The sequence below is a fragment of the Canis lupus genome, chromosome 38 (assembly GCF_011100685.1).
Source record: "Canis lupus familiaris isolate Mischka breed German Shepherd chromosome 38, alternate assembly UU_Cfam_GSD_1.0, whole genome shotgun sequence".
Classification (NCBI taxonomy): domain Eukaryota; kingdom Metazoa; phylum Chordata; class Mammalia; order Carnivora; family Canidae; genus Canis; species Canis lupus.
This window is the reverse complement of record NC_049259.1, coordinates 15,059,489-15,079,547: the sequence shown is the minus strand read 5'-3', so window position 1 is coordinate 15,079,547 and position 20,059 is coordinate 15,059,489.

Genomic DNA, 20,059 nt, shown 5'->3' with positions numbered 1-20,059 from the left:
GCATCTCTTTCATTAAATTGTAACTCTTCAAGGACATCCACTTCAACTTTATATTTCACATAGGACAGTGTCTTGAACATGGAAGGCGGTTATTGATTTGTATTAAATAAGTAAATCCATGGTTTCCAACCTTATAAGACTCAATGTCCTGTACTAGCCAATATTTTGTGATGCACCTGTACAAAGCAGAAGGAAAAGTAACAAGCAGGATCATCTGTCTACACATATATCTGGGAAAAAACTAAATGTATATCCACATAAATACAATACCCTCGAAAGGGGCCATTAAAGAAAAGCTATGACAAAATAATATGCCCCTCGTTTCTATAAATGCTTAGACTCGACTACCTAGAAGATGGGATCAAGTAGTTTGGATTCTCAACAAGCGAAAAGATAAGAAACCATTCCGTATATGAGGGGCAGGAAAATGAAATAGCAGAAATATGAGTGACACTAAAATAGAAACTAGTGTTCGGATAAGTTATAACCTAGACTCATTCATGCAAAATAAAGAGAGAAGTAACCTTAATTGAAGTTGGGATAACATGCCAAGGAAAACTTGCAGACTAACAAAGTGGAGAAATGAGGAAGCATGACAGTCCAACAAATGAGCTGTATCTTACTTGTAAGGGGAGGGTCAAAATAACTCATATGGAATGACCTAGGGCAGAGTAGTGACAGAGTAGCACAGAACACATATCTTCTATTTTAAATTCCTGCCACGTGTTGGGGAATACTTTTCAGTTTCTGGTATTTATTAAGACTTTCAAGGCCAAATATTTTGGCAGGTGGTAGGGAGCGGAGGGTGGATTAAGAAAAAAAAAAAGAGTAATACATTCAGGAGGCTGTAGAAAACTGTTTTACGATATGTTTCTGGGGGAAATATAAGAGGAAAATTAAAATTAATAGGCAACTCACTTCTGCTTCCGGTCATGACTGGAACCAGTATTGGAATAGCCTTCCTGCCGTAAACAACACATATCTGAACAACATATAGGAAAGAAATGGGTTTTTATGTTGGATGAGAGCCAGCACCAGATTGGGATTCCCAAGAGAAGTGAAAGAAGTGTGTCATATGATTCGGACTGGTTTTCAGTCCGAAGCCATGCTCTGGACCACAGCACAGGGAGCAGGAGTCTACACAGAGCATGATCATCTTGCTGAGCTAGACAAACAGAAGAGCCCAGGGACGCTGAGAGAGCTCAAATTGCCAGGCAGAGTTCCCAAGAGAGAAAGAAGAAATACAGAGAAGCTCCAGCAATCTGTAGAAAAGTTCCCTTGAATCTAGGATGGAACTCTAAGAGGCTGAGAATAAACAGCTAGTGGGGAAAGAGCAAGTACCCAGGAGCTAGGAGGTGGACAACCGTGGACCATGCATGGGCCTGAGAAGGGTTTGAATTCAGTCCAGAATGGAAAGATCTCATTAAATCTTTGGAGCACTAGAGACCCCAGAAAAGCCATGCCTTAGAAGTAGGGCCAAACTAGTTACTCAAGTCTTGACCTAATAAACCTTAATAATAAGACTTAAAAGAATTGAGCCAATCCACAGGTAGTTAAACTGCTGCTGAAGTGAAATTCAATGCTCTTTAAAAGAAGACAACAAAAATCAAGAGAATTGGCATTATAAAGCTCATTACCCAGAATCTAATCCCAGTGTACTCAGCGTGTAATGGTGGATTCCCGGTTATCCTTGTGGAAAATGTGTAACAGAAGTGAAAATTGGGGTCCCAGGAAATGAGAGAGGGAGGACAGAAAAAATATTTTAAGAAATAATGTTCAAAAATTTTCCCAACTTGATGGAAATTATAAACACACAAGTTCAAAAAGCCAAGTGAACTCCAAACGGGAGATTCACACAGAAAACACAAACAGGCACGTTATTATCAAATTTCTTAAAGCTGGTGAGAAAGAGAAGAATCTAAAAAGCAGTTGGAGGAAAAAAGACATATTATGGCTAGGAAACAGATAACAATTACCAATAATTACCATTATCAGAGACAATGTAGCCGGAGGACAAGGATTGGCATTTTAAAAATACTGGGAAAAAACAACAACAAACGCTGCCCCCTGAAACCGCCCCCAAAACCCAACAAGAACAAAAGCTCTTCTGTTTATTAAGAATCCTAAGTCAGCAAAAACATCCTTCAAAAATGAAAATGAAACAGCCATTTTCACCAAACACCAAAGCTGAATTTCTTCACTAGGAATTACAAGAAATGTTAAAGGATGTTCTTAAGCCTGAGGGAGAAAGATACCAACCACTCTGAAACTCAAATCTTTGGCCTCCTCCATCCTTTCTCAGGTAACTCTGGGAATGTTGGCTGACATGCCTATTTTCCATTTCAAATAAATGATTCCCATCAAACCACTAATGGAAATTCATTCAGATCTTTAGATCTCATCTTTTGCTAGCAGCCTATGAGTAATATATTTCCAAATCATTACACTTAGGCTTATTCAACAGCTGGAAAGAACCCTGGAAATGGTCAGTGACAAAGGTTATTTTAAAAGAAATCTGTTTCTTTTCTTTTCTTTTTTAAGATTTTATTTATTTATTTGAGAGAAAGAGAGTGAGCGAGAAAGAGATGAGCAGGGGGAGGGGCAGAGGCAGAGGGAGAAGCAGGTTCCCCACTGAGCAAGGAGCCTGATATGGGACTTGATCCCAGGACCCCAGAATCATGACCTGAGCAGAAGGCAGATGCTTAACCAACTGAGGCACCAGGGGTCCCAAAAGAAATCTTTCTTGATAGTTCCTATGAAAAATTGCTTTTACTCTAATGTGATTAATGTAATTTTCTTACATCTAAAGGATCACTTCATTTACCTTTTTATCAATAACTCTGAAAAGTAAGTACATCATTTTTCAATATTTTAATTTTGGTATTTAATTTGTCACTAACATTTCATTGACTGAATGAAATAATTGTACAGCAATATAAAATAGTGAGCAAAATATTTATAAGCATTTTCCTTTGAGAACCACCGCAAATGTAGGAAAAGATTACATATTATGTCAGATAAACCTTATAATATCTTTGTTGTTTTATAGGTTTCTAAATAATCTGTTATTCAAAGGCTTAGTCTGAATTTCATTAAGGACTGATGAAAGTATTTACTGATTTGTGAAATGTTTCACCTACATACATGTCTACTAGTTTTCCATGAAAAATAGAATGAACTGCTAAAACATGGTGATCCTTTAAGTTGTTATAAAGCCTTGTTGACAAATCATAGCAGGTCTCATTATCTATGGTACAAATGATTTTGGAAGTGAGATTTTTTTTGTTTATTTTTTTCAAGAATTTCAACTACAGGCGTCCTTATTTGTCCTCTCTCGTAATTTTGAATATATTAGTTTCTTACAACTTTTTTCTTTCTTTGCAAAGCTTATGTATGTGAACAGTAGATCTTTATCGTATAGGATGCTTTCATACACTTGTCATAAAAATCTGCTTTGTGTAGTTTATTACTTGGTGGTTAATTTTTAAAAACTGTTTGCCATCTTGCCAATTCTTCTTGAAATAACATTGCTTAATGAAAAAGTAAAAAACAAAACAAAACAATTATTGTATTTATATTTCTTTCCATTGCCACTCCAGTAAATTCTTGTACAGCTAGTAAGATTCCTTTTTCTCCAAGATTGTGTAGCTTACCACATTTTGCAATCATTTGTACTACTCTCTAACATTTGTTCTTTTTTGTTTAAAAGACTATAAACATTTCAGAGACAAAGTTCCTTGGAAGTATAGCATACCTTTGACAACTTTATTGGGATGTTCCTTTGTCAAATGTCTTTTTAATTTTAATGATTTTGTTACTTAATTAGAAAAAAACCCATATAGGGATTCAGGGCACATTGGTGATTTTTGTGGACAAAGCTTCAAATACTCAACTGGATATTATTGTCTTTTTCCTTTATTTGTGATATTTTGAAGTAAGATATGAAGAATTATATTCATACACATGTTCAGTTATCATGAATGGAACAACTATGACTATCGACTTACACATGTGTTTTGTGTTAGAAATGCAAATTCTATGACTTGAGTTGCTTTTAGTGGTACTATTTTCCAAAATGTTGAGAAAATCTTTGCAAAATAACATAATATAGTTTTCTCTTGATTTACACAGTAGTTACATTTTTGGAAAATTTAATAGATACTGTTAAATAAATGCATATATATATATATATTATGTAATATGTATATATACATACACACAGGAATTAGGGTTAAGGTTCAGGTAATTGTACCAGTTAAAATTAAAAAACAAAAATCTGCAGAATGTAGAACAATTGATTGTAGTTTGGAACTTTGCTGAACTTGGCAAGACATCTAACATACCTGGGCCCCTTCTCACTAAATGCTAGAAACTTCCCAAACCTTGTTCTCAACCAAAATACTATGGCAGATTACAAAAATGTTCCTTAGAGACCTTCCATTGAATGACAGTATGGTAAAAGAATAATTGTGAATTGACCGTGGGCAATTCCTCAGGGCGAGGTGCTTAGGCTACACATTTCATATACTGCCCATAAATGCCCAACAGAGGGCATAGGTGGGAGCCAAAATCCACTGTGTGCTCAGTCCTTCCTGGAGGAAGGGGTAGGCAACTTCTCTTCCTTAAAAATGCATCTTCCTCTTCCCAAGGAACGGTCCAGAGAGGTTACCTTTCCTTATTCTTACAAATGCACGATGAAAGCAAATTATGTACAAAATAATCAAGTGGAATACTCTCATATCTAATTAAGTATGTCTGAATATGAAGCAAGTGAGCACAAAAAAAAAAAAAAAAAAAAGAGTCCCGAAGTGGAAGAATGATTTCCTTAACACATATCCTTTATTCCAACATTATCATAATTGTGGATAAATGTGTATTATAGCTTTTGACTGATCATTTCAGAGGTATGGAGGTCAGAGGGGGGGAATGAAATTGCATTTAACCATCTTTGCCATAGACTCAGAGAGCCATCCTTTCTTCATCTGTACTATATTATAGCTGGTTTTCTAGTGAAAACTCACCTCATTTGCAAAGTATTAATAGTCTTGTTACAGGTTAGGGGTAAGCCTGGAGATTAACCTTATCAAAATGTGTGACTAGATTGTATTTTGTTTATCTATTTCTCTACCAAGGACACTAGATGCATTTTATTCTCCACTATGGTACTCATGCTGGTTATACTCTCCGTGGAATCCCCATTAGCAGCCATTGTTGAGAAGCTCTCTGTCTGGACTATGGGGTCAAAGCTCTAGCCTGGGAGAGAGAATGGTTTGCGGCTGGTGTCTCCTCTAAATGGCAAGTACGGTGGCTACAGAAAACTAAAAATAACTATGGGTCCAGCTCAGGATAAGAGAGACATTACAACTCAAGGACACTTTTCTGAAAATATCTAAGTGATAAAATATATTTTTAAACGTTGTTTTCTGAATGATTATTGCCACTGAAAAATAATAGTAGCAAGCCACAAGAAAAGTTTTATTTGGCTAAAGTCTCCACCCAAGCCCAGCTCTGACACTACCAGACATTCTTGGTAACTTGGCAACAAAATCTCTTCTATTATGGAAAGGCCATGTTTTTGAATACATATTAATTCCTCTGATTGGTGTCTGGGGCCAGTCAGCACGCAAAGCTGTTGGAGATCATACTGGGCTCCACTTCTTACCTGGCTTAGCTCCTCTGTCCCAGCACCCCTCTGGCTCCACTCCCACCTGTAGATAGATAGCTCTTTCTCTGAAGAGCTTCCTCACTGCCTCTGCTCTACCCTTGTGTCATCATGTCTCTTAGCCAGAAAATGTTTGGGAGTTGAGGGGGTGGGCTGCTGTTCCAAGTTGCAATTAGAGAAGATGAGGGGGTTCTCTCTCTCTTTTTTTTTTTTAACAGTGTCCTTGCCTTCTGAGGCACTGAGTCGGATCGTCTGGGACTGTTCTGTGTCGCTAGTCAGGCAGAAGCATTATGAAGGACTTCAGAGTGTGTAGGTTCCTGACCAAGATAGACCTGGATTAGAATCTTAACTCCTCCATTACCTGTCTGAAAGAACCTTCCAAAGTCTCAATTTCCTCTCTGCCTCAGGCATCCTTAAGACAAATTAGAACCAAATGGGACGAGGCTACCTATTGCACAAGCAGAACAAATGAAAACATTACGGAAGAAGAAGTGTTCTGTGATTTTATGAAATTGTCAGGGGCTAATTTAATAGCTCCATTTCAGGCCATTCTAGTCTTTGTGGACTAGAGACAGAAAAAAATAAAAAAATAAAAAGACAACCATAGGATAACTTTTAAAGTGGAATTAAACATACTTTTGGTTGTGGCTCCTTAGTGGACTTAAAAAGTGCTTCTTTATCTTCCTTCCTTCCTTCCTTCCTTCCTTTTTCTTTCTTTTCTTTTCTTTTCTTTTCTTTTCTTTTCTTTTCTTTTCTTTTCTTTTCTTCTCTTCTCTTCTCTTCTCTTCTCTTCTCTTCTCTTCTCTTCTCTTCTCTTTTCTTTTCTTTTCTTTTCTTTTCTTTCTTCTTTCTTTCTTTTCTTTTTTTTCTTTCTTTTCTTTCTTTCTTTCCCGGCTAGGCATGATGTGGAGAATGATATTTCTTCATCAGAGTGAAAGCAAGTTTCTTTCTCTTTGTCTGAGAGTGCATGCACAAATATAAAGGGCTGATCAACACATTCATTTTTGGACAATAAATGCATTGCAATGGGTCTCCTTATTAGAATAAGGTAGATTATTCTGCTAATTGTCTGGCACCATGAATCACCTGATGCTAATCCTCTGACTGGGGACACCTGGCAGTTCTCAGCCTTGTGGGAGAGTTGATTGAATGGCACGGGGCCTGGGCTCTTTCCTTCCCACTGCCCCCCACACTTTTGTGTGGTTTGGGGCTGCTTTTATGAGACAGGGAGATTTTCTTTCAGGAAAATATGGTGAACTAAAAAGTCCTTTGTGTCTTCCCTAACCTGGGGAGAGGGATTTCAAATCCCCTTAGTCTGGAAGGCAAGGGTGGCTGAAAGCTAACAAAGGAAACCATTTTAAGCTTGATGAGCTGAGAGAAGGGAGACTATTTGAAGCTCTGGAAAAATCCCAAAAGGTTGGCTTTTCTCCTTTTTAATATAAATGTGTGACTAGACTCTAAGAGCCCATGTGATCTGTATGCTCCTGGTGGGTATAGGTCTTGAAGGCTGCTACTGTTAACAGCTAAGGGCCATGCTCACCCTCTTGAGATCCAGCCAGCGATGTGGCTGTATGAGGGACAGGTTTATGCCTGGAGCAAGAATAACCTTTAGAATCACCTAATTAAACATATCATAATGTCAGCTCATGGTACACACACTTTTCTTTAGAAAAATGTGATACTTATCCTGGAATGGGACAAAATATGTATTTTTTTGCATTTAATATCAACATGTTACAAAGCCTTAAGATTTTAATTAAAAATTCTGCCTTTTGTATTTTCCCCAGGTTCTAGATTAATTTTCAAAGTGTGGAAAGAAATCCTGGGCTTCCCACCTCCTGCCACTGGCTCCCTACTCTTTCCTCCACTCTGGAGTGCAATCATGCAGTCCTAACACTCGGTGGGGAGTGCTCTCTGAACCACCACTGGGACCCTGGGGGTTGTTGGTTATTTTTGCATGGGGGCATTAAAATGCCAGCCATCAATTTGTGTCTCCTGGTGAAGATATCTGTACACGGAAGAGGCAAGCTTCAGCCTCGTTCAAAGGGGTTTTGCAAGTGCAAATTATGGGAACCCAAGAGAATTAGCTCTATTTCTTTAAATAAATCCCCTCAAGGTTCTTCTGAAGCTGGCTGTGGTTCTCTAAGAAGCAGTAAATTCTGCCTGGGGGGAGTGTTGCACCAATACCCTCCCCACCCTCATTCTCTAGCAAGTATCCAGCGGGGTGGGTGGGGCTGCCGCGCAATGGCACAGATTAGGTAATACCCCCCTGTTAGACTGCAGATGTGTGAACTAGTTTAAAACTTTTATTAGGGCTTTTATTAGACTCCGATGCAGTCCCAGCCTCTTTACGGTTGCCAACTTAGCCAGTTGCTCACAAGTTATAACAAATTAGGAATACCTAATGCCTAAGCTATTCTTACACTTTGGGGGCAAAATCCCAAACAAATCATAGTCTTCCTTGTGAATCCAGTCTCCGTCTTAGAAATTGCACTTAGAGGCAGCATGGCACTTGAGTCAGGGTTTCGCATGGCCCTGTAATAACCATGTGGATCAATTCTCTCAAGCACATAAACCCCAGGATCCTTTATCATTTTCTGCCTGGCCACAGAATGCCCTCTCTCATGTCTTTGATGGCTTTCCAAAGTCATTTTTCCCCCTTCTTTTTATTGCATGTATTCCTTAAGTGATCCTAATGCTTCTGGGAGTGCCAGATTGGCATCTTCGAAGGCTGACATTGGCTTTTGATCCCTAGGATAAGTATGATGAAGTAGAAGGTCTTGTTCTCCTTGTGCTTGAGAGAAGAGCTGCAGGGAAAGGGGACACCTCTTTTACCTACAGAGACATGGCAGCCTGGTCCTTGGCTTCAGTGCTTTTATTATGTGCCAGTGAAACAAGCTTACCAGGCTGTCTAGCTCCTTCATCTGAGAAAGACATTAATCTCCCCCTATTTAGACTGACTTACAGAGGAGTGAATAAGCACAGAGCAGAAGGTTCCTTTTCCCGGTGTTAATGGCATGCATTGAAATGTGTCCATTCATTAGTCCTCAAACCTTTTCCCTTAAAGCTTCAATCCAGGCACCAAAATGAGATTGCTGGGCAGTAATCACAGCCCTAAAACAAAAGTCTTTTGAGCAAATGAAATGATAGGGCAGTGTAGCATTCTAGAAAATGAACACGTTGAATCACCACAATGCTATATTTAGCCTTATTAGAAATGTCTTATTGCTCTAGGCAAGGCATATGTACAAAGATTGCCTGCCTTGTCCACAACCAATATTTGAAGATATTAACTCACTTTGGCGAGCATCTAGTTTTGTCTGTTTTTTTTTTTTTGGTGGGGGGAGGTCACTTTCTGTTCCACCTCCTGCCACAATGGTTCCTTCCGGTGGCAATGGGTACACATTAGAGAAGAGTTGAAGTAGTCTCTGAAACATTATGCAGATGTTAAATCCTTTGCATCTTAATCTCTCTATTTTATAGATCAAATTGAGGTACAGAAAAAAAAAGTTAATTAGAAAAACCCAGGTACAAATCCGAAATAGACTGCATCCTAGATATCTGGCCGGGGGTAGGGGTGGTGGTGGTGGGGGGCATGTTGTATAGCCTCTCCGAGACTCTGTTGCTCAATCTGTGAAAAAAAGACCATGTTAACTTAAGGTGAAACTGTTGCACTGATCAGATAAATGGCACATAAGGTATCTGGAACAGAATAAGTGCTCAGCTAAGTAAGCACCAGCGGCCTTTTGTTTCCTCAGGTCCCAGTAGAGCTGTTATGGGCATATCTGAGATTTAGAATCCAGGATTCCTAACTAACTCCACCCCATGTTCTTTCTATCATGCCATGCTGCTTCCTGCTGAGATTTACTGGGCAGCTAGCTGCCTGGTCACCGAGCTGCTGCTTCTCTCTGGGGGCGATGGTGCAGATGACAGCAACGCTGTATCACAAACCCCAACCACTGCCATTACTGAAACTATGACCACAAACTACGGAAAAGTCATCTATTGTCATGGGCAGGAGCTCTTGGTGTTCCCAGGATCTGTAGCAGACAGTCCCTTTGAGATTACAGAGCTACACCACACAGGAGGACACAGCTGTGGCAAGGTGGCAGTTGTGACAGAGCAATAGCCATCACTCTCCAGGATGCTTCCAGTCTGGGGCTTGCCTTTCTAAATAGATTTCGTGTAGACATAATTTGAGGGCATTCATTACATTCCTAGAAATTCCTGGCGATTTGAATAAACCAAACTCCTTGGGAGAATTATCCTGAAACCACTCACTCACTCACTCACTCACTCACTCACTCATCATTCATTTCTTCCTCAAAAATGTTCTGAGCTCTGTTGCGTACTTAATACTTTGCAAAGCATAAGGAAAGATTCAAAGAAGTGTAATATACAGCCCTTTAAGTATCTTACAACCTTGGGAATTGCTAGTGGACTTGAAAACCTAAGAGGTCCCAGTAAATATTCCATTCATTCATTCATTCGTTCGTTCATCCATTCATTCCATACTTCGAGAATGCTGACCTGTATAATGCATTGGAGTAGGTAAGATGTAGCAAAGGAAGGTAAATTTTAATACATACTCTCTTAGCAACTTTCATATTTACAATATAGTATTATCTACTATACTGATGTAAATTATATCCCAAGGACTTACTTTATAACTAGAAGTTTATACCTTTTTAACTACTTTTATTCATTTTACTCCCTCCTTATCATTCCTCTGCCTCTGACAACCACCAATCTGTTCTGTGTCTATAAATTCATTTTGTTTGTTTCAGTTCCACATGTAAGTGAAATCATACAGTATTTGTCTTCCTTTGACTTATTTCACTTAATCCAATGCTCTCAAGTTCCATCCATGTTGTCACAGATGGCAGGACTTTCTTCCTTTTAGTGGCTGAATGATATTCTATTAGATTATATATACCACATGTTCTCTATCCATTCATCCATCAGTGGATATGTAGGTTGTTTTCAGTTCTTGGCTATTGTAAATAATGTTTCAATAAACATGGGAGTGCAGATGTCTTTTCAACTTAGTGTTTCTATTTCCTCTAGGTGCATACCCAAAGTGGAATTGTTGGATCATATGGTAGCTCTATTTTCAATTTTTTTTAGGAACCGCCATATTGTTCTGTGCAGTGGCTTCATGCATTTACATTCTCATCAATAGCACATACAAGTTCCCTTTCCTTCACGTCCTTGCCAACATTTATTATTTCTGGTTTTAGAATCTTATACCCATTGTCATTAAATATTTCTAGAGTGTATGCTTACTGAAGCGTTTAAAAATACGTATACATAAATTGTTATGGAAAGTAAATTCCTTATGCTTGCTGCTTTGGCAAGGCAGGGACTAGAACTTTCCTGCCTCTAATAAATCTCTCTCCAAAGTTGGCAGTTACCAAAGGCTACTTCATAGAATGCTTTATGAAAGAAAATAACAAACTACTTATATTTTGGAAAGGAGGAAGAAGAACATCTTAACTTGTTTAGTTCTGGTTTTCATTTTCTCAGATTGTTGACTCATAGAATTTCTTTATTTTCTGAATGTGGATTTTTCAAATCCATTTATTTTATTCTCTACTCTTTTGGCTGTTTGGTTTTGTTGAATTTTAAGAAGTTGGTGCAAATAACCATTTATTTTGCTTTCTTATAGGAAATGAACATTGGCTACTGTTGCACACCCCTGTGCAGACTGAGGTAGGGCATAACACTCCGACTGTGGCTCTGTGGCACTCCGTGGAAGAAGCCACGGAGAGCGAACCACATGGGTTATGTCATCCAAACTCAACTTCTGCCACAGTGTGAATTACTAACTCAATAGAATAATTTACTTGTATAACTACTGATTCTGTTTGCCTAAATTGTCCCCAGACAATTGATCTATAGCACCTTATTAGTTTCTATCTCTGATTTTTCTTTTTGCGCAGGATCCTTCTATTCAAACACCAGACCAGAAAATCCTTTTGGATTCTTGATTGGTTTGAGCCACATTGGCCACTCCCATGTTAAGTTGTATAAACTTAGAAACCCTGGTTGGGGTCCACCATATAGTTTTACAGTAATGTCAGTAAACTTATTTCAATTTTATTAAATGTTTTTGTATAAACAGGGCTTCCTTTTGTCTAGCTCATGTAATGAGACTCTTCAAGTACCTATGATAGGATGTGGCCTGAGAATTTTCCCTTTATTTAGTTTTAGTTGAAGCCCTAAAAGCTGAGAGTAAGGACTTACAAGTAGGCACATTTTAAACATAACCTTTTATCTCATCTATCATGAAATAGCAGAGCTAGTTCTGAAATCTAGAGCCCATTGGCTAATTTGAATCTGTATAATAGAATTAGAAATGTATTGGAGGGCTCTTCTGGAGGCAGTTCATGGGGAAGAGAGTATATCTGCGGTTCTCTCTACTAAGCAAAGTCAGATGGAGCCCCAAGAGCAACACATGGAAGCATACCAGATATTGCTGTGGTGTAGGAGTAGAGCACAGTGGGGACATCACTCAAGAGTACTTACTGTGGGTTCTTTAGAGTTGGGGGATTTTTGAGAACAGACAGCATGATATCTGCCTTTTGCGTGGGGAATTCAGAAGACAGAGGCTGACAAAGTTGCTGTGATGACAGGAGTTGGGGCGGTGGGGAGCAAGGCCCAGACCAATGTAATATGTACAGATATGATACTTCAAATTTAATCTACACTGTTAATATTTTCTAAATCACTTTGTTAGGACTAGATCCAGGTTTCTTAACCTTGGCATTGTTATAATTTTAGGCTGAATAATTCTTTGTTGTGAGAGGTTGTCCTGTGAGTAATAGGATGTTTAACATCACCCCTGTCTGCCCACTAGATACCAGTAGTACGCGTGCTCCCCAGTTGTAAGAGACAAAAATTTCCCCAGACATTGCTAAACGGTGGGCATGTGAGGTAAACTTGACCCCGTTGACAACTAGTGGTCTAGACAACCAACAAAACAAATTGAACCTTGATTTACAGTGTTGGTCAGTTTTTGTGGTGCATATACTCCCACTCTGGCTTATTGCAAGTGACCAATGTGATGTAACTATAGGCAAAGTCAGAAAGAGATGTGCAGTAGCACATTGTGCTTCCATCCTGCAAATGCAATAGATGGAAATAACCCCAGGAGCACAGATCATACAAAATGTAGGAAAATAATTGGAAAGTACTGGGTTTTGAAGATGTATTATCTTTGTTTTCAATATAATTTGTTTATTTGCAGGCTTACGTATTTTAATTTTCAATGACCATGTTTAACAACTGGCCTATAAGGTTTCTGAAAATTTAGTAACTGGCTCTCATGTACCAATGTGAGCTGCCTGCAACATACCACATTTATAGGCCAAATTAAGAACATAGAGAGGAGAGGGGTACCTGGGTGGCTCAGTCTGTTAAGTGAACGACTCTTGATTTTGGCTCAGGACATGATCTCGGGGTTGTGGGATCGAGCCCCATGTAGGGCTCCAGGCTGGGTGTGGAACCTGTTTGAGATTCTCTCTGTCCTTGCCCTTCTCCTCCCCATGTTCTCTCTCTAAAATAAATAAATAAGCCTTAAAAAAAGAATGTAGAGAGGAGAATAGATTTCTTCTCCCTATTGTTGACAATATACTATCAAAAGGGCCCCAATTGATAAACTAAGTAATTAGTATGCTTTCTGTTTCTCAAGTACAAACCCACCCCAAAGGAAGCTTTCGTCTAGCCTATCTGGGAAGTTGGGAGCCTGTCTCAGTCCTTTCCCAAGTTCATCCATTTGGCAGCTGACTTCTTCCTCTGTTCTTCACAGCCATGTCCTGTGGTCCTGTTTCACTGTGGGCCACCGCTTCCTTTGCCATTATTTGGCTCCTAGAATTCTGGAACTACTGTCTTTGATGCTGTGCATCTTTCAGTGACACAGAAATCAGTGAGGGCCAGGATTCCAGAATAAGTCATAGTTGTTAGCTTTGCTCCTCTTTTCTGATATATGCCTTTGCTTTTTTCCCCCTAAGAAATCCTATATCCCGTTTCTCCATCCCATTTCCATGGGAGAAAATCCCACCTCTGAACTTAGTCTTAATCTAGCATCCTTTTCCCTGTCCACCAATCTCCCCAATGCAATACAGAGGATCCAGTAACCCATAAAAGAATGTTTTCAAAGTCTGATGGTTTAGAATAACACTGGCAGTGGTGGTGGGGGTGTGATTATACATATATATACACACGCACCCCCCACACACATGTAAATACACACACTCTACACAAACATATCCTTTTTGTATAGGCATAGATCACCTATATACTGAACAGAAGTTACTTCTGTGGGTAGGGCTAGGGATGAATGCGGAGAAGACTGAGTCTTTCAGTCTAACATTATGAGTTTATATGAACTAGGTAACGCAGATAAAATGGCAGCCTTTTCTCCATTTCTCTTTGGGACTGAATCCAGGAGGCCCTCAGCATCAAGTATAGTTGGTCCAAGTCAGTGAGAGTATTTGCTGTTGATGTTTGCCTACCTTTTTGAACCTCCTTCTCTAATAAGCTCTCCTTGCTTCACTTCACTCTCTTAAGAACACTGCAGTAATTGTCTCACAGAAACCCTAGTGATGACTATCATGTGACATACACACATCAGGTTTGTATGGATTGACTTCAGTAAATGAACCAGCTACCAAGAGGAACTTGAAGAGCCTGATACTCAGAAGGATGAGGTTTATGGAGGGGAAGCAAGAGAAGATTCCATAGGTCATAGAGGAGGCCCTGAGCTTGGTATAACATCGATGTGGGAGAGGGGGTACCGTGAATGGACTCTGAGCTTAGTATGATGTTGATGTGGGGGAGGGGGTATTGTGAGTTGAGTCTGAGCTTGGTGTGATGATGTGGGAGAAGGAGGGGGTACTGTGAGTTGACTCTAAGCTAAGGAAGTCACTTAAGTTTAACTTTATCTTCTCTCGGGTTAAGAGTGTATGGGTATGTGTGTGTAAATTTTAAAAACATAAAACTTAGACTTTTGTTTAAACATAAAAAAAGAGTATAGAACGTTAGCTCATTTGCAGTGGAAAAAAAACAGGGTTGTCAGTGAGAGACTGGTTATTCCATCTAGATTTTCCTAGCTTCAAATATAATGAAAGAAAAACAGACTAACTAATACTACGTTTATTTGGATAGGTGAGCTCGGTGATCAGATGTCAGCTCTCAAAAGTTATCATTCAGACTAGAAACCCAATTTAATTATTTGCAATTAATTCTTCTTTGTTTTGGAAAAAAAAAGAGAGTTATATCACTTTTACTTACAGTCCCATTTGAAAATGTACATTTTCCTTCTGCTGGAGATTCAAAAATCACTTTCTACCACTGTTAATGTCTTTTTTGAGGTTTTCATGCAGGTAAGCAAAATTTCAAATAAAGGCATGATTAAAACATAATTAGAAATTATAAGAGTTTGAAATATTTTTTAAAATCTTAATTTAAACTCAACTTTGAAGACCAAATTGATATTTTGGAAAGATCTAAATCCTTTGAGAGAAATAAACTTAAAAAGTGGTCTAATATGCATAATATACTGTAAAAATGAAAAAAAAAGTCATTGAGTCTCTAAAATAATATTAGTTTTTGTTTCAATTTTTCTTTAATATTAACCTCTTTTTTGACTGTTTTATTGAAAATTCTACAGACAGTAGCTTATTTTTCCACTAACCCAAGCACCTGAGACTTTTGGCTGATGGCTATAAGACCAATAAAATTGCCTATAAAATGTAACTTTATATCATAACTTATACAATTTTTATAGAATATATTCCAACATTTACTTGTTTCTAGCAGCAAACATCTCAGTGTTTGTATGTATATATTTGTTACATTACAATGGAAAACTAAAACTAATGATTTAATTTTGAATAGTGATATCACTTGCTCTGTGTTATGTTGTGATAGTGTTTTGTGCATATCAATTAATCTAAACAGAGGGAACATTGATCTCTCTTAGCATAAAATTTTTCTGAGCCTAACATAAAGGAAGGAAATAGAGTAATATTTTATTAGAACATGTTTTATTAGTTTGATTTTCAAATGCTATGGTAAAATCCTAACTCTCTATACAGCATGAAATATTGGTCATATATATATATATATATATATATATATATATAATTTATATATATTTCTCTTACATATATACATATGAGAAAGGGAGAGAGAGATTTATTAGATCTTTATTATAGGAAATAGAAATTGGCTCACATGGTTAGGGAGGCTGAGAAATCCCAAGATTTGCCATCTGCAAGCAGGTGACCCAGGCAAGTTAGTGGTATAAGTCAGTCCATGTTGGCTTGAGAACCAGGGGAGCTGAGAATGTAAGTCCTAGTTCAAGTCCAAAGGCCTGAGAACCAGGAGTGACAGTGTCCAAGGGTGAAGATGGAGAAGATGGATGTCCCAGCTGAAGCAGAGAGCAAATTTGCTTGTCCTCTGCTTTTTTTAAATTTAGGATCTCAACGAATTAGATGATGGCCACTTGCATTGGTGGAGGTGATCTTCTTTACCCAGGCTACTGATTCAAATGCTAATCTCTTCGAGAAACACTCTCACACACAACCAGAAATAATCTTGGCACCCTTTGCCTAGCTAAGTTGACACACATGATTAACCCTCATATCTGTGGTTAGCACATTGCACCTCAGGTCTTTGCCTGTAGTAGTATTCCTTCCGATTTGCATTTGGTTCAACTCCTTTATCTCCTATAATTCTTTGTCAGTATCACCTTCTCAGATACTCATGATTATTCTATTTAAAATTACACTCCTACCATCCATCCCTTTCCATCTCTTTTACTCGAAGTCATTTCTCTCTATGGTACTATAACTTTTAAAATGCTGTGTAATCCAATTATTTATTATGTTGCTTGTCTATCTCTTCACAGCAGATTATCAAATTCATGGTAGAAAGGATTCCCTTTTTTTCCCTCTTTTCAATTTTTCACTACTGTGTTCCTGATGCCTGTTACAGTGTATATAGTCGGAGCTCAATATATATTGTTATATAAATGGATAAATAAATGAATGAATAGATGTAGGTCACTTTCTCCATATATTTGTTGTATCCATTAGTTAGTTTCTTAAAGGTTTTTTAAAAGCAATTTTCTCATTTCATGAACATGATGGACCTAGTATAAGCACCTTTTAAACTGATGACAATGAACATTGTGATTATTTAGAGAACAGCCAAGTAATAGAACGAAGCAAATTTGCTGAAGATCATAGAATTCTTCTCAACCATAAAAAAAATCAATAAATGTAACGTTACTTTGCCAAGTATGCAGAATCAGTGTTTGTAAGTATTTGACTCATTCATCACAAGGGTACTTATGTGGATGCTTAAAAAAAAGTACTTGATAGATTTGTTACAATCTACTAGTATCACCCTGTAGGGTGTCTCAACACCTGAAGTTTCCAACCCAAACACCAAAATGTGTTTCAGGCACTGGTCTCCTTTCAATGCAATGGGAACCAGGTGGAAGGCGTGGCAGCTTCCCATAATGGATTTGTGGTTGATTAGAGATGTGAAGAAAACAGTGTGGGCACAAAAAGAAAGGGAATAGAGCTGATGCTTGCCCTCCTCCTCCTTCCCTTTCTGACTTCTACATCTCTTTCTTCCTCTACTCAGTTGTACTTCTTCTGTGGCTCTCCTCCATATTTGGGCCTAAAAAAGAAAACATAATATTGTCTTTGCAGTTTTAATAAGAGTGTGGTTTTTTGTCCTTGCTAAAGATGGATATTTATTGAGGAAGGAAAAGCTGAAGTAGGTATTTGGAAAAAAATATTACTAATGGTAAAAGAAATTAAGCAGTGGAAATAATAACTAAAGAAGGTGGAGTAGAGAGTTGACTTTCACAGGTGTCATCATACCTGCTATCCTGGGGCCATTGTTCAGTTCTCCCCATATTAGAGTTTCAAGTGAGAATCTGGAGTACGTTCCGGAGGGGGAAACATTGCGATTATATCATTGCCATGTGCCAAAAAGTTGCACATGTTGCAAAAGCCATATTGCAATTTCCTTCAACAATTTCTCCACCAGAACAAAGTTGAGTCATATTAAGTGGTGCTTGGTACGCCCAGCAGACATTTTGTTTCCATTAGACCAAGTATCAGGACCCCAAAATACTATAGAAGACATGCAAAAAAGGAAAAGGTACTGGTTTTTATTAAAATATTGGGCATTAAAAATTCAATCTATTCTGTTTAATTCTGATGATTGAATCACCTGGAGTAAGATTCATGCTTTGCCTTTTTAGAGTTTGGGGCTCTTCTCTCCTTGTTTCCCAGCATCTCCTCTATCCATCTGTAACTCCATCTTCCATATAACAAGACATTTAGACTAAACAAGGGATCTAAGTTGACTAGTTCTACATTTTAAATGTATTTGGTGGTTTCCCTAATAATAAAAGAAATAAGAGATTTTAGACATCACCCAGTAAAAGCCACCCCACTATGGCAATTATCAAATTTGGAATATATACAATGAGTTTCATAAAAAAACAGAGAAAGATGGGTAAGTGACCCTGAGAATTCAATCTCTCTCTCTCTCTCTCTCTCCCTCACTCTCATACACACACATAAATACACATAGACACAAACATGTATAATTTGTATGAGATCTGTATATGGCAATTTTACATATATTATTTACATATATTATCTCATTTTGCCTTTTCTACATTAATAAAAATGTTTTGTTATTAACTCCTTTATATTATTTAAGGATTTTACTTATTATGTTAGAGAAGAGAGAGAGAGAGAGCAGGAGGAGGGACATAGAGAGGGAATCTCAAGCAGACTCCACACTGAGTGTGGAGGTTGGGAATGTTCCATCTCATGATCCTGAGCCAATATCAAGAGTCAGACACTTAACTGACTGAGGCACTCAGGCACTCTGTATTAATTCTTTTTTTATAGTGCAAAAGTGGATTTAGAGAAGTGAAATAATTGGCCTAGAGTCACATAGATAATACCTGGCAGAGACGGAGTCAAATTCAAGTCTATCTGACTTCAAGGTCAAAGTCCACTCAGAAAAGGGAACTCCTATGTGTATGGCTGTCAGAGAATTTAGGGCATACTTGTCTTGGTGGGCTGTTGTAAGAGAAAATACTTCCCATGGTCTGTTTTTAGAACTTCAAATTTCATCCCTTTTACTGACACGGTGAACCCTACTCTACCAAATGCTACAGTTCAAATAACACTTGTTCTTTTCACATTTCTGTTGTATTGATTTTATTTTGCTTTGTGTGAAAGTTATTCGCTTAGGTGGCTTTTCTCTCAAAACATGGCATATACATGAAGGAAAAAAACTTCATCTTACTTATTTCTCATTCATTTTATGTTCTTTGCACATAATAGGTGTGTAATAAATGTTAAAAATGGTGTAGTAACTCTGCATGATCATGGAGAGCCAGGGCTGTAGAATCTTTTAAATTTTTGTGACATCTGCATTAGCATAAAAGATAGAAGAAACCATTTTCTTGGCATTGCAGTTCAGTCTGTTCCAGCCAAACATAGAAAGCTGTCATGTGAATATTTTTGAACCTCAAAAACAATTTTGGTTTAAGTCTGGGTGGGGAAGGAGGGAGATGGTGGCTCTTATTTCTCCCACACCAGTCCACCCATCTCATATTAGAACATGTAATTCCAACAGTGCTGACTATCTTAAATTTTATGAACAGAGTGTCCTCTGGACACTGTTTGATATACACATTGCCTCTTTAAGAAGCTTGCTCGTAGCTTCTAATTAAATTAAAGGACCAGCAGCTGCTGAATAAAAGTATAGCCTAGAGGTCGTGTTTATGAGTTTCTCAGGCAAAAGGAAGTCATGTCAGAACTACTATTGTTATGAGTCTGAATGTTTCCAATGAAGCCTTTGCACGAATCATTTGCTTAGCACTAGTCATTCAGTCATGCCACTTGATTTCAGCCCACTATTTCCTCTTTGAACTGGCAAAAACAACTCTACAAAGGAAAATATTTCATAAGAAAAGTCGTAGGCTCTTGCTTTAAAAACCATAGACCTAGAGTCAATGACCAACTCTTGGTACTGCTGCCTCCAGCTCCAATGACCTGGGAAAACCACAACAAAGACTTAAGCTTGTGAAAGCAGAAACTGTGTCTCCTCCTTCCTTTGTTTTTCTAATAGAATATTTTAATACATAGTAGGTGGAGGACCAACTTTCTTGGTTTGCGCAGTTCTGTCCTCACCTCAGCACTGAAAGTCATGTGTCTTGAGAAACTCCTCAGTCCTGGCCAAACTGGGACAGTCACTCCAGCATTGGGTGTCTTATCAATGCTGTTAACCAAGAGACTCACATTCTGAGATCAGTTTTTGATCTAGAAGACTCTGGACCATGGTGTCCAA